The sequence below is a fragment of the Anas platyrhynchos genome, chromosome 1 (genome assembly GCF_047663525.1).
Source record: "Anas platyrhynchos isolate ZD024472 breed Pekin duck chromosome 1, IASCAAS_PekinDuck_T2T, whole genome shotgun sequence".
Classification (NCBI taxonomy): Eukaryota; Metazoa; Chordata; class Aves; order Anseriformes; family Anatidae; genus Anas; species Anas platyrhynchos.
This window is the reverse complement of record NC_092587.1, coordinates 130,672,597-130,685,907: the sequence shown is the minus strand read 5'-3', so window position 1 is coordinate 130,685,907 and position 13,311 is coordinate 130,672,597. Positions and strand designations below refer to the sequence as shown.

At 40.3% G+C, this 13,311-nt stretch overlaps 1 protein-coding gene and 1 long non-coding RNA gene across 3 annotated transcripts in view; one reads left to right on the top strand and one right to left on the bottom strand.

Moving 5' to 3' along the window:
- The window catches only part of ARHGAP6 (Rho GTPase activating protein 6), a 317,079-nt gene that overhangs the window by 278,944 nt on the left and 24,824 nt on the right, over positions 1-13,311 (bottom strand). The gene's annotated exons all lie outside the window — the stretch shown is intronic.
- Positions 5,258-6,209, top strand: LOC110352018 (uncharacterized). The gene is made up of 2 exons (XR_002400336.4): positions 5,258-5,592; positions 5,970-6,209. It is a non-coding gene; the product is annotated as an uncharacterized lncRNA (long non-coding RNA).

Sequence of the window (13,311 nt, the reverse complement as noted above, 5' to 3'; positions counted from 1 at the left end):
TGGCTTCATGACAGACAAATGGTACCAGAGATGGAGATGTGGTGCTTAAAGGAGTCAGCCAGCAATTTCATCTAGTCAAGCATCCATCAGGCCTTGCCTTGCATTGTTAAGAATTCACCGTGCCTAAACTGCTCTGAAAAACTTGTTCTATCCATCAAGTTTTCTAATAAACCATCATCATCATTTCAGATCCATTCTAGCCACACAAGACTTCAAAATTCTTTAAGGTATTCCTCCACTTTTACTCAGTGATTTATGTGGGTTATGCATGATAGAGAAGCATCCAACAATAGTCTCCCCTTCCTTCATCATGTCTTAAATAACTCATTTGTGGCCTTTGTCCAGAAATAACAGAACTATCCCCAAGCTAATGCTGATAAAGCTCTTCTTTATACCATCCTGGATTTTCTTCTCTATTTGATATTATATACACAGGAAAGAAACATGGACAGATACATTAAAATGTACTAAATTAAGGAATTACCAGGAAACAGGAAATAGTTTTTTTGCAACTTTAAATAATGGAAAGAAAATGTAGTAACATTAAGCAAATCCCGGAGCAGGAAGACAGTCGATTCAGCATGGAATTAAACAAATATGCAAGGAATGAGGTCTACGAGAAGGTCCAGATTTCATCCATGGATTCAGGTTCAAAGGGGAGGCAAGGTGACAGGGCAGGGCCCATAAACCCCCTTATACCCATGAAGGGTAGGAAATGGTTGTAAGCAGAGGGAATAAAAAGCATCTAGCACAAAGGACAGAACAGATTGGCTGTTGGTAGCAGTCTGATGAAACAGGGCAGAGATTTAGAGATGGCAACAGGTTAAATACTGCTACCTCTGATCTGCAGGGAGCTTTCTGTTGTGAGGACCATCTTTATTATGAGCTGATCTGCCGGTGCTTTTGTTCTCTCACATTTGATTCAACAGGATGTAAAGACTAAAAATGGAAAAGCACCAATCTGCTCAATTTCCCATTTCAGTAGATCCACACTGGAAAAATTACTGTAGTCCCGTTTCAATACAAATATCAGAAGACTGCACAGAAAGGACTTGGGGGGGAATAAGAGGGAAAGAAGTAATCCAGTAACTGCATTCAAATACTGGACTCATTGCTAACAAAACTGATGCCCAGCAACAAACAAACAAACAAACAAATAAAAAAAAATTAAAAAAAATGCAGTGAAGCAAGGGCAATAAGGAAAGCCAATGTAATAAACACACTGCTTGAGCGTTCCTGGCACAGCCCTAGCTATTGGTGAGTGCACATTGTTTTGACCAGATGCCCAACTGCTATGTAAAAATTAGGGTGATAACTTTAATGAGAACATAGAGCACTGTACCATAAATGCCAAACAAAGGTACAATATGCTACATATATTTTTCTATTATTTTGTTAGGAGTATTTATTTAAAAATTGAATCGGCCAAAAATAAACAGCTGTCCTGAATCTCTTCCAGTACATGAGCAATCTTCTTCTAATATTTACCAGATTTTGGTTCTGCTTTTAGAGAAAAGCAAAAAAAAATAAAATAAATTAAAAAGCCCTATGTTCTGCTACAAGAAGTCACATGCAAAATACAAGTGTCACTTCTTGCTGCCTCATCCCTATGTCCTATAGGTAAATTGCTCTCACTTTGGAAACATCTGCATCCAATTGTGAGACTGAAAGACCAGCCTGACGTTTCCGGCAGACAGAGATGGAACTAATCCCAGGACAAGCAGGTGATTTTCCTCGGTCTGCAGTATTTCGCTATGGCACTGCTCCCTGCCAGTGCATATTTGCCAGCTACAAGTGAAAGAGCTCTGAAGCTTGAACAAAAGAAATCAGAATTAAGATATTACCTGATCCTGTACAGTTTGAGAACTAGGTCAATAGTTATTTTAGGAGTCAAGGGAGTTTGAGCAAGATGAACTTGGCCAATCAGTACAAAATGTATTCATTACATTTTTATGTGTATTGGCTTAGATGCCTAGCTGTGCTTTACCATTTTAGCACTGACATGAAGTATGTTATGCTGAAACATATAAACTTATTAGATTTTGACCTTCACTACTTATTCTGTTTAGTTAATTTGTCTTGTCACAAACGTAAATTAAACGTGTGCTCACAGGCATGCATATAAGCATTTATTCATTTCTGACCCACAGAGCCAAAATTCTGCTTCTGCAAATTACTTCTGTCAGAAAAAGAAAACACAACGGAGTCACGTATTTCTCTGATAAAACCCAACTCTCTTACAAAAAGCATGCAACGTCCTTTTCCCTGCTGCACAGCACAATCAAAGAAAAGATAGTTTCTTTGGTAACAGTTTCCCAGCCCTATCCTGCCAACAATCTGCACCCCCTCTGCCACACTTTTTCTCCACAGATTTTGTTCCCAGTACTTGTTCTGATTTTGTGCTGATTTCCTAATGCTCTTCTCTTGACCACCACATTTTTCAACATATCACCTTCCTGTCCCAGCAATGGTTTTTAGATGACAGGGGACACCTCCTCTGCCTCAAAGCTAAACCTCCACACGAGCCAAAGGACAGGATTTGGGGGAGTTGAGGCTCTCAGGCTATCAGCTGCTTTTATAATGCCCTTCTCACATTTTCTCTGAATAAATGAAGACTGGTATAATCAAACGTTTGGTAAGGTTTCATCCAGTCCATAATAACGTTTTTTATTCAGGATGAAATATAGGAAGCCAAGGGAATAAAAGGGAACAAATTTTCAAACGGGTTATATATCTGAGACCTAGAGCCCACATATCTAATAAAAATTAGTGTAATTGCTCATTTGCTTTTAAAGTACATCATTTTGTAGTTAAAAAATAAATAAATAAATCACAGATTGTTTTATTTTAGCCATAAAATGTTGGGGTTGATACAGTTGACCTCACAGAAGGTCACCTGGGATCATCATGTTCTGCTGTCATTATAAGGTCAATTACTTTATTTCGGAATAATCCAGAAGTGAATCTGAAGAACATGCAAGGAAAGTTTGTTCATGCATCTACATTTGAAAAAAAGTAAAAGTACATATATATGTATACTGCTGACTGTTGCCAGTCTGTGTCAAAACAGACATTAGTATTCAAAAGTCTCTCAGCAAATGTCCCAGATAGGATGGGAACTGGCGTGACTCTTTTAATTTGTAAAGCAGATTATTTAATGTATAAGGATTGGATGTCTCCACTGTGATTTTTCTATGTTATGTTCACATGCATTGTTGCCCTTTTGTAAAAATAACTGTATTTATTTCTGAAATATAAACTCTGTGCAATGAAAAAAAATAACAGTGCCTCAGCTGGATTTCCTGCCATCCCAATTTCAATGCTGAAGGATGCAGAGCAGCAGAATTATAACAATTGGATAAGTGCTAAGATTTAGCAAACATGGTGAGAGTTGGGTGGCAATGGGATTTGGATTTCATCAAATCATCTGTTCTCTTCTAATGTAAATTACAACATCGTTCCCTGGCATCCATAATGCAATAACCACTAAAGGCTTCCTCCATCATACATTCAAGTAACCAAAGAAATCTCAAGTTCAGTTAAATCCACTCTGGATTTTAAGAAGTCAAATGTGCTTTCTACATGATGCAATAATTACAGAATTACATAATCACTTAAGTTAGAAAAGACCTCTGAGATCATCTAGTCTAACCTTTAACCTAGCACTGCCAAGCCCACCATCAAGCCATGTCCCTAAGCTACACCTGCACATTTTGCTCAGACAGCAAATTTCACTGAACACCTTGTGTGGGTGTTAAAGCTGGGGCATGGAGGAAGCTTTGAAAGCTGGTAATATTCTCTAAAGGCTACTTATGTTCACAATTAGTTTGAACTAAGCATTTGTCAGTAACACACAAAGCTGCTTCCAGTTATTATGAAGAGCAATGTGATTACACAGAAAGCAAAGATCTAGAACATAATTTCTTGATTCCCTTATTGCCTATTTTGTCAGAGAACCACAAAACGAAATTACTTCGGGGTCATAAGACAAACAGTCTCTTAACATAACTGTAAATGTCAGGATTTATTTAATATTCAGAAAAGTGATGGATCCCTGGAGGACAGATTAATTACTGCAGAAAGTTACATGAACCATTATACTAGTGTACTTCAGTGCTTTTACTTTTTCCCTTCGCTGCCTGTTTAGGTTTTAAGCCCTCTGCAACAGGCAGAGCAAACTAAATCCTGGTGCCTTCTCATCTGGGAGGATATGGAGCGGAGCACTGAACACGCTCAGAAAGCTGTCAGCTCCTCTGTCTCACTCCTGCAAAGTCTCAGGTAACATCAGCCTATAGCACTTAAGAGCACATTCAGAAATTCATATATATATATACATATATACATATACACACACACACACACATATGTATGCATATGAGCAGGACAGCAAGCTTCTGAGATTAAAAATATTTATATTACAGTTTTCAAGTTTCATTCCTCTGATGCAAGCATCCGCATTATTTAGAAACCAAGACCATCTACACAAAAAACAGCTGTTGTATTTGGAATGACATCTCTAAAACACCATGTTAGCATGATTACGATTTTACAGAGAACATATTTCACCTCTCCTAGCATGTAGCTATAAAAGTTTTCATTGGAAAACTTTTTTAAAAGTAACAACCAGTGTACTCTTTAAAACAGACTATTTATTTAAAAAAGATATTTGTGTACGTGAGGTGGTGACATTTGTTAGCTGTCTTGGTGTCACTTTGTTTTGATCCCTTTCCTTGCAACATTGCGAGATGCTTACCATCCAAGCTCAAGTTTTGGATGCTGAAAATGGGAATGGAATAACTTCGTGTGCAGTTCTTTTCTGCACAACCCTGAAAACTGGTCATTTTAATATCAGATTAGATGTGACAGAAAGAGTTAACCATGTGCTCCGCTCCATGTTTTATACAAAAAAAGTATAAAACATAACAAAAGAGATCGGTCACATAAGGATGATTTCCCAGAAAAAAATTGAATATTCTAGGCAGTAATTTTACAGGCACTCAGGAGACGAACATTTGCTTCACTTCCACTATTTATGGCACATTACAATACAGTAATGATTCCTAACAAGGGCAAAAATGTTTTGGAAGTGTTACTGACTTTAAGACACCTGCTAGAGTTATGACAAATTCATGTAAAATATTGCTTACACAAAAATGCACTGCCATTATGGTCTAAATGCTTAAAACAGAGCAGGCCAACATCATGTCATTACTTACGAGTTGCAAAAGCACAAAGGAATGATGTTGTTTATCTTAAGTGAGTATCAGTAATAACCTTCCACAAAACTAGGCTGTTCTGTGTTTTCTGTAAGACACACTCTGCAGGGAAGTTTTGGATCAACCTGTCGGCAGATCTCCAGTGAGGAGAATACCCAATTTGTAGCGGGCACTAGCAAGAAGTCCACACTTAACCTCTGCTGCCCCAAAGCTTTGGTCCATGTTCTTGGCACAGTGCTCCTCAAAATGGAAATACTGCGGACCATGTATGAGGGATGTCTGGCTTGGTGTTGCAGGAGCCATCTCAGGTGTGAGATATATCTGCCATATTTCCTTTGTATTGATAATAACCTGACCCTTCACTCCTATAATGAAGGTAAGGGGACAATTTATCAGACTGCATTTGCTGTTCGTTTGCCTTTAATTTACCCATCTTTGTTCATGAAATCTATCTTCACAGTAGAGATTAGACTCTTGTAAATATAAATTACCCTTCTGTAATATTTACCTTCTATTTATGTGTTCAGTATCTACCTCTTTAATATTTCTTCTGCCCTGCATTATACAATAATGGTGTGATATGCCATCTCTCAAGATATACCATCTATAAACACATCGTACATTCCTTTGGGAACAGGGAAATGCTTGCATTCTAGTACTTTCTTTTATAGTGCTACCAATTTGCAAGTTACCAGGCTTTAAATCTGCCGTTATTACAGTATTGTATATTGGCTGTTCTGTTCTGCCCCTCAGGCTACTGAATCGTTTTCAACCTTGAAAGGGAATAAAACTCCACAATGGGAAGAAGATTTTTCTACAAAGGATAAGGAAGATGTTTCAGCAAGTGAACAGAACGTTTAAAAAAAAAAAAAAAGTCACCTGACAGGAATATGCATTTTACCTTTAGCTGCAAACCTTATGGTATTCTTGAAAAATATTTATGCATATTTGGCCAATGTACTCAGAAACAAGGGAAATAATTTTTTAAACTTGTACGATTGTCCTCAGGAATTGATGTCTCTGGTTTGAAAGGATGCTTTCCTAACTGTATGAAATATGATATTCCCCTTTCCTTATACTTGTATTTCCAATGAATAGATTTTATTTATATTTGATTGTAGCAATAGTAAATTATATGTAGGTAATCACAATATGCAGGAGAAAGCTTTCAAACTTTATTCGATTAAATATTCAGGAAAACTTCAAATACCTGAAAAGAAGATTTATTAAAGATCAAATTATTCCTCCACAATTATAGTTGTTTTTACTTGATGCAGTTACTCCAAAACTCAGCAACTCCTGCCCTAATTGCACAAAAAGCCAAGACTGGAAAGGACTTTAAATAAAGAGCAGTTAACATACTGTAACTTCGTGAAACTTGGAAGAACATCGTTTCCTGCAGTGCTTTACGGTTCCAAACATATGTTTTTGTTGGGATATTATACTTCCTCAATTCCTTTTTAACCCTAAATTATTATGGTTATTTAGAAGTATAAATAGAAGGATGGGAATAAAAGTCAAAAAATGCCAGAGCAAGTGCTGTGTGCCTCTCCCACAAAGCCCATGACTGTCTAGCTGGAATGGCCTTAGAGGACTTTACGCCAGCATAAAAAGTTAAAGCTGTTTAATCCAGCTTTATGTACAGATAAGGTGGCTGGAAATCAGGCGGTCATGACCAGCTCTAAGAAAGGCCTCCCGTCCCTCTTCCCATGAGGGCGATAACACTGAGCCAGCCCTTAAAAAGCCGGTATCGCAAGAGCCATCCCTCGTTAGGAGGGACAGGCAGCCTCAAGAGCAGACATCGAAGACACCCAGTTGAGAAAGAACAGATCTGAGCCCTGAGCTGGGAGTTTTACTGGAGTGCTCTGCCAAACATGACATCATGCTTGAGCTACAAACAAAAGCTAATAATAGTTTCTGATCTTAATTTACAAAACAGAATTTTTACTCGTTTTTGGAGTCCCACCAGATTTGAAAGATCCGTGGAGCCTCATCGTTGCCCAGGAGAACATCCATATGCCTCTCTAGATGCCACCAAAGCAGATTAAGCAAGTACTGCTGCTTGAAATGGTTAATTGCTCTGCAGCTGGTGTAACATCCCAGAAACTTTCAAAAGATCCTATGTAACTATCGATTGCCAACTCAAAAAAGCCCATCTATCGATAGGAACAAAATCAATACCTGGCCTTTAAAAAAAGCTTCTTCATTTCAATCCAGTGTTTTCTGTGGTAGAAAATAAATAAATCCTTACAGGGTTTTCAAGAAATGATATCAATGCACGAGTCGCTGGGAAATCTCCTTGCATTGTAAAAGAAAACTGAATAGAGCTGACAGTCCCTCCAAGGATATGAGAGCTTTTGACAGTTCAGCTGAGATCCATATAAAATGGTTCTCACAGATAAAGACAAAAAAAAAAAAAAAAAAAGGAGAATAAGCCAGCCAAACAAGAACTCAAGCCATGAGACTGATTCTCCTTTCTCCAGCAGTGACTCTTCTGGTGCCAGTACCTTGTTTCCAGCCAACACTAACCTATACCAGGAGCCACCAGGTGCAATAAGCCACCTGAATTGTTTTACTTCCATGGAGCAAGATCGTGTGCATCGGCAGCTACTATGAATCAAGCAACCTTCAGTATTATAATCCTGGTCTCACACATTTTGTTTGCAGGAAGTACTTAGGTGGGTCAAATCTGAGGACTACAGCTCATGCCGCTGCAACAGGTGGTTGGGATTTTGTGTATCGGCAAGCACTCTGGTCATTATGCAATGAAAACTCTTCTAATTTCAAGACTAGTTCACTGGTTTAGGCTAAATGATGATATTTTTCATTCACACGGCTCAACAGCTCCCAGCTCAGGACAACCTTACTCAGCATGAACCAGCACGCCTTTCTGGTGACTTTATCCCCCCAGTTCTGGCTCAGAGCTGTTTCATCGTACAGCATAACCAACAGGTGCAATGAACTGAAAATGTCACCTTGGGCCAACTAATTTCAGTTCATTATGGACAGAAGGCTTTCCTAATTTCCCCCTAATTGCAAAATTTCCCCCTAATTGCAAAAAGAGCATTTAGCATCTGAAAGCTACTCTACCTTTTATCCTTTCCTCCATTTTAAGTCACAGATTCAGCCTACGGGCTTGTGCTTTAATTTGAACCAAGTGTTGAATACTTCCACGTTCTAAAAATAGATCATAAACTCCAAATTTCTAATAAGCTTAATGCTCTTTCTTGAATCTTTCCTCTCTAATATTTTAATTCCATAAGAGACCACTTCCAGTGCAGCAAAATTAAACAAACTCAGTAAGAAACCAGACTCTGGCAGGGTCCTAGATGTTCCCCTAAGCCTATTAAGCAGTAAAAGATCACAGCATCCAGGTGCTCTGTTCCTTTTTTTTTGTTTGTTTTTATGTATCTGGGTTATTTTCTCTGCACAAGTTCTCAAGTACAACAAGCACAGGGAAAAATAATCTATTCTTATTTTTCATTACATAAAACTTGCATAGAAGTTGCATGTCATGCTAAGGGCACCAACACCTGACAGAAGTAGCTTAGTGCCTGAGGGTGCAGGGTGTTTAAAAGCAGTGGTATCTGGAGAAGCTCATCGGGCCATGGCGTGACTTTGGCCCAGCACCACTATGGGCTGCCCATGGCCCACCATGGGGAACAGGGCCAGGGGCAGCAGGAGAGAGGCAGGAGCTCTTTTCCCTCCTGAGCCAGCAACGGAGGGGAACACCCAAAGCCACCAAACTCCGGTAACCACCCAGCAGCCAGACCCCTGTAATTCATCATTTCTGCCTAACAACTTTACAGAACAGGCTGTAAAATAACTAATTTGCCTTAAAAGCTACCTGAAATGCTGGAGCAGGAAAGAAGAATTTGCTCTAAGTGTGCCCTTAGTGATATGTTTTTGTGATTTTAACTTTTTTAGCGACTTCATTCCATTCCTGTAAATCTGTGTTTTTAGGAAACATGCTTTTATCATTAAATCGTCCCAGTGATAAAGCTGACTCAGAGTAATATGACACACACCAAGGCCTCCTTCTTTCCAGGGTACCGAATCCATCTTTCCACGGCGAACTGGCCGCTCTCTTTGTTTCCCACTGAACAGCTCAAAGACTTCACGAAAGCCTCCCAGCAATCTGCCACAGGGGTGCAAGGTCATCTTTGTGGGAGTGCTGTGTGTCCTCAGTCTGCATTGATCAGTGTGGCCAGCAATGCTCATATATACAATATATACATAGCATTGTGTGTGTCCCTATCAGGCAGCAGCCTCAGCTCTACCTGGCTATTATATTCTGCACCTCGGAACCCTGCTGACTCTCTCAAAACGTTAACACATCTTCAGAGTGTATTTTAAAAGATGTGAGTGTAGCTTAAAATGTGAAGTGTTCTTGGAATGGATCAAAGAGCCCTGCTGAAGACTGTGTTGCCAGATAGTAAGCAAGCATACAGGGCTTTCTGCAGCTCTGCATGATATTCCTGGATCCAGCTGAGGAATCCTGATGACTATAGGAGGCTTCAAATGCCTTTATGTAGCAGTTTTCAATCCAAAAAGCTACCCATTTTGCACATCTAAAATGCTTGAAGTCCCCTATTTTAGCATCTCAAAGTGAGCAAAGTCTTCTTTCAGTGCTGAATTCTTGTAAAAATCAGTTTTTACCACCTTGGTCATGTTGTATCTGAATGTTGTCAAAGAGTAACAGATGGATAAAACACGGACAAGTTTTATCTAATTCCAGTTGTTAGAACATCTATATATAGATAACCAGGAAGAGTTCAGAAGTCCATCCTTATCAACAGAATGCTACAAACACAAGTTTGAGAAAACTGCTTCCTGTTCTCTCAGGAGAATCGCTTCAGCTGTGGAATACAATGAAGGCACATTACAGGCAAGACAAATCAGGGACAATTTATTACTGGCTCAAAAGGGGTGGGAAAAGTCTTGGAAAAATCAAGACGAGGAAACAATCTCCAGTCCCTAAGTCCTGACAGTCAACTGTGCTTAGCTATCAGAGGTTCTTGTTAAATACTTAGGTAGCTCTTTTGCTTGCAGTATAAAAATAGAAAGCCTCAAAATAGCAAAAAGAACAAATTCTCCTCTGTAGGTCCAGCTTGAAAAAGTAGTAAGCTTTCGTTCTGTGTTTACCACTGATTCATGGATGAAATAAACTATACCATGGGAGCCAGAGCTCTCTCGGAAGACAGAGAATGCTGAGATCACGCTCCTTTCTTGTGGGAATGGGTTCTTTGGTGTGCATCCAGCTCCTGAGAAAGGGTTTGACACAAAGTTCACTGAAGCCAGCATCTCTCCCTTATGTCAGGCCTGGAGGACCATGCAAAGTGGCTTTCATCAGTAGAGCAGCAACTACGTGACCAGAGGGACAGAGCTGATGGGAGCAGTCTCAGTCACAAGCAAGATCCTGAAAGTAGCGAAGGATATTCTGCCACTGACAGGAAGGCAGGGGTGCAGAGAAATACAAAGCACAGACACCAGACCAGCACTTCCACGTGCCTGCTGCTGAATTCTGTGCTAGTTACATATAAAAAAGAATATATATATATATAATTCAGTATGCTGCTCTCCTGCCTGGTGGTATCAACCCAGGTGCCACCTGCAGTAGAGCTGCTCCTCCTTGGCGAGGAAGAGGCCAGAGGTGGGCACAGGTCACACCCCGGGAGGTGGAACGGCAATTGCCAGGGGGTGAATGAACCAGAAGAAGCTTGTCTCAGGGGTTAGTTTGATTTCTGCTCTACTCTTTAACTCTCTCCATCTGAATATAGGCAGATTTTTATTTCACGTCAGTTTGAGCCAAGGAACAATTTAATATGTGCTAAGAAATGCGTACATAGCATAAAGCGGCTACACAGCGTTTTAACAGCTATCTGCCACGGAGGGAAAGAAATGCGTTTCCTACTAAAATAAATGTGTGTATTTGCGCTGAGGTTGGTTCCCAGCACAAAATTTCGGTAGTCTAGCTCAGGAGGTAAAAATTCAGGAGTTAGCTTTTCACCATTTATGGTTTGTGTTTTCTTGTTTACATTGCCCTCTGCTTTCACAGAGCCAGGGCTAGTCGATTAAAGTCACAGTTCTTAAACATCAGAGCCGTGTTTCTGTGCATGGGTTTCCAACACTAACAGAATTACTTGTATCCAAAATAAAGCTGTTAAATGAAATTAGGAAAAATACTTCATGTTCATAGCAGCAACATAACTATTGACAGTGGCTTACATGCCCCGTTTCACATTTTGGAAAATGAACTTGGAGCCCCAAGTGCATAATCTGATCGCTCTGAGGAATTTCTGATTTGCCATCCTAAATGGCACAAATAAGCATTAAATGCAAATCACTTCTACTGCACTTATTTGGTGATTTTAAATCCTGAAAAATGCAAAGTTGAGCAGTTTGAAGTCCGAGCCACTCTGCTGGCTTCTGAAAAAACAACCGTGCGTGTTTCCCTGGGCACAGGATGGGAGCGCAACAGGGACACAGAGCGCAGGCAGGTCACAGCAAAATGCTGGGCACTACTGTTTTAGCCTGTTTTGGATACATTCATTAATGCTAATCAGAAGCTCAATAGCAAGGGAGAAATAAACACATCTCTTTCCTAGAAAAGCTTTGAATAAACCCCTAAATTCTGTGTTTTCCCCAGAGAAAAGGAGCGGTAAGTTCATGAGAAGTCCCCAAACGTGCCTCATGTCTTTATAGGACAGGAAATCTAGTTAGATACAAATGCTGACTCTCTTGCATGCTCTATCCAACGTTTCAGGTCATGAAACAGACATCTCACAGCTTAATAATACTCCACTCATTTTCACAGGACAAACCGCAGCAATACTTTCTAACCACAGCTAATCCCATCCAAATGGGAATGTAATCTGTTTGAATAAATAAAAAGTAAAAAGAACAGCGAAGCCAAAGAATAATGAGCATTTCTCAGGGCCGTGTGTCACAGCTAGCTGAGTATCTAGAATCGTGGTTGCATCATTTATGCTGCACACTCTGAAGGAGACAAACTACGCCCTGTAAGGCAACACATATGTATGTCTTGGGACAAAGCACATGGGCAGAACTGTGATTTTCTGCTTGCTGGAGAGTTCTCCTCGAAGTTACTGCATGCTAATTTCTTCTTTAATTGTACTCACACAGATGCACATGCTCCCTTTATGATTTTTTCATCTTCTTCTGCAGCGTTTAGCATTAGCCACAGCTGGAGGCAGAATGACAAACCGCACAGCACAAAGTCTGACTGGTGTGGAACTTCTCAAGTCACCTGCGTTATCTCTTAGTGACAGTCAAGTGCTGCATTTCTCAGTGTTTTTTACCATAACCAGTCAGAGTTCCTCAAATGGCTGCAGCGGAGCCTTCAGTTATATTCCAACTATTGCTACACAGTGAAACTAAACACTGCGAATTGCTTTTGCATTCCGTGCAGAATTTACGGATATTGCGAGGCTGAGCAGCATTACCATGAGTTTCATCCCTTAAGACGACAACATGAAATAAGAGCACAGTGGGTATTAAATGCCTTTCTGATGCCGAAGCACTTGGCCACTTGTCATTCTGCAGCGCCAGCTGTGCCGGCTGCAGAGGCTGTTACCCCTGCTCTGCCCCTGGCAGCCTGTCATCTCCCCTTCACTGGAGATTAACGCCTGCTCTGCACTGCTGGCTGGGCTGCTCTGGGAATAATCCTCTACCTTTCAGGCAGAAGGATCCCTGTTAAGAGGGCAATACTAAAAAATAAACTGGCCAATGGAGATGTAACAAAATACAGGTCTGCTGGCCACTGGAGCAATGCCACACCAGCCCATGAGATGCCAGGATGGCAGCTGCTCCAGCCAGGCAAGCTGAAGGACAAAATGACCTCAAGTGAGCCATCACACTCTACTTATTTGTCTGACATCCCAAAGCATCCCAGCTTTACACCCAAAGACCCTGCACCCACAGACCAGCAGACATGCACCAAGCCCGCTCTGAGCATCTGCTACTCAAAAGTCCCTGAGACTGCAGTGGTAAACACTGCAGATCTGGCAGATTTCTTCCACGTATGTCAAGTTTTTCAAGAAACAACCTTTTAATGTGTATGAAAGGTAGGAAG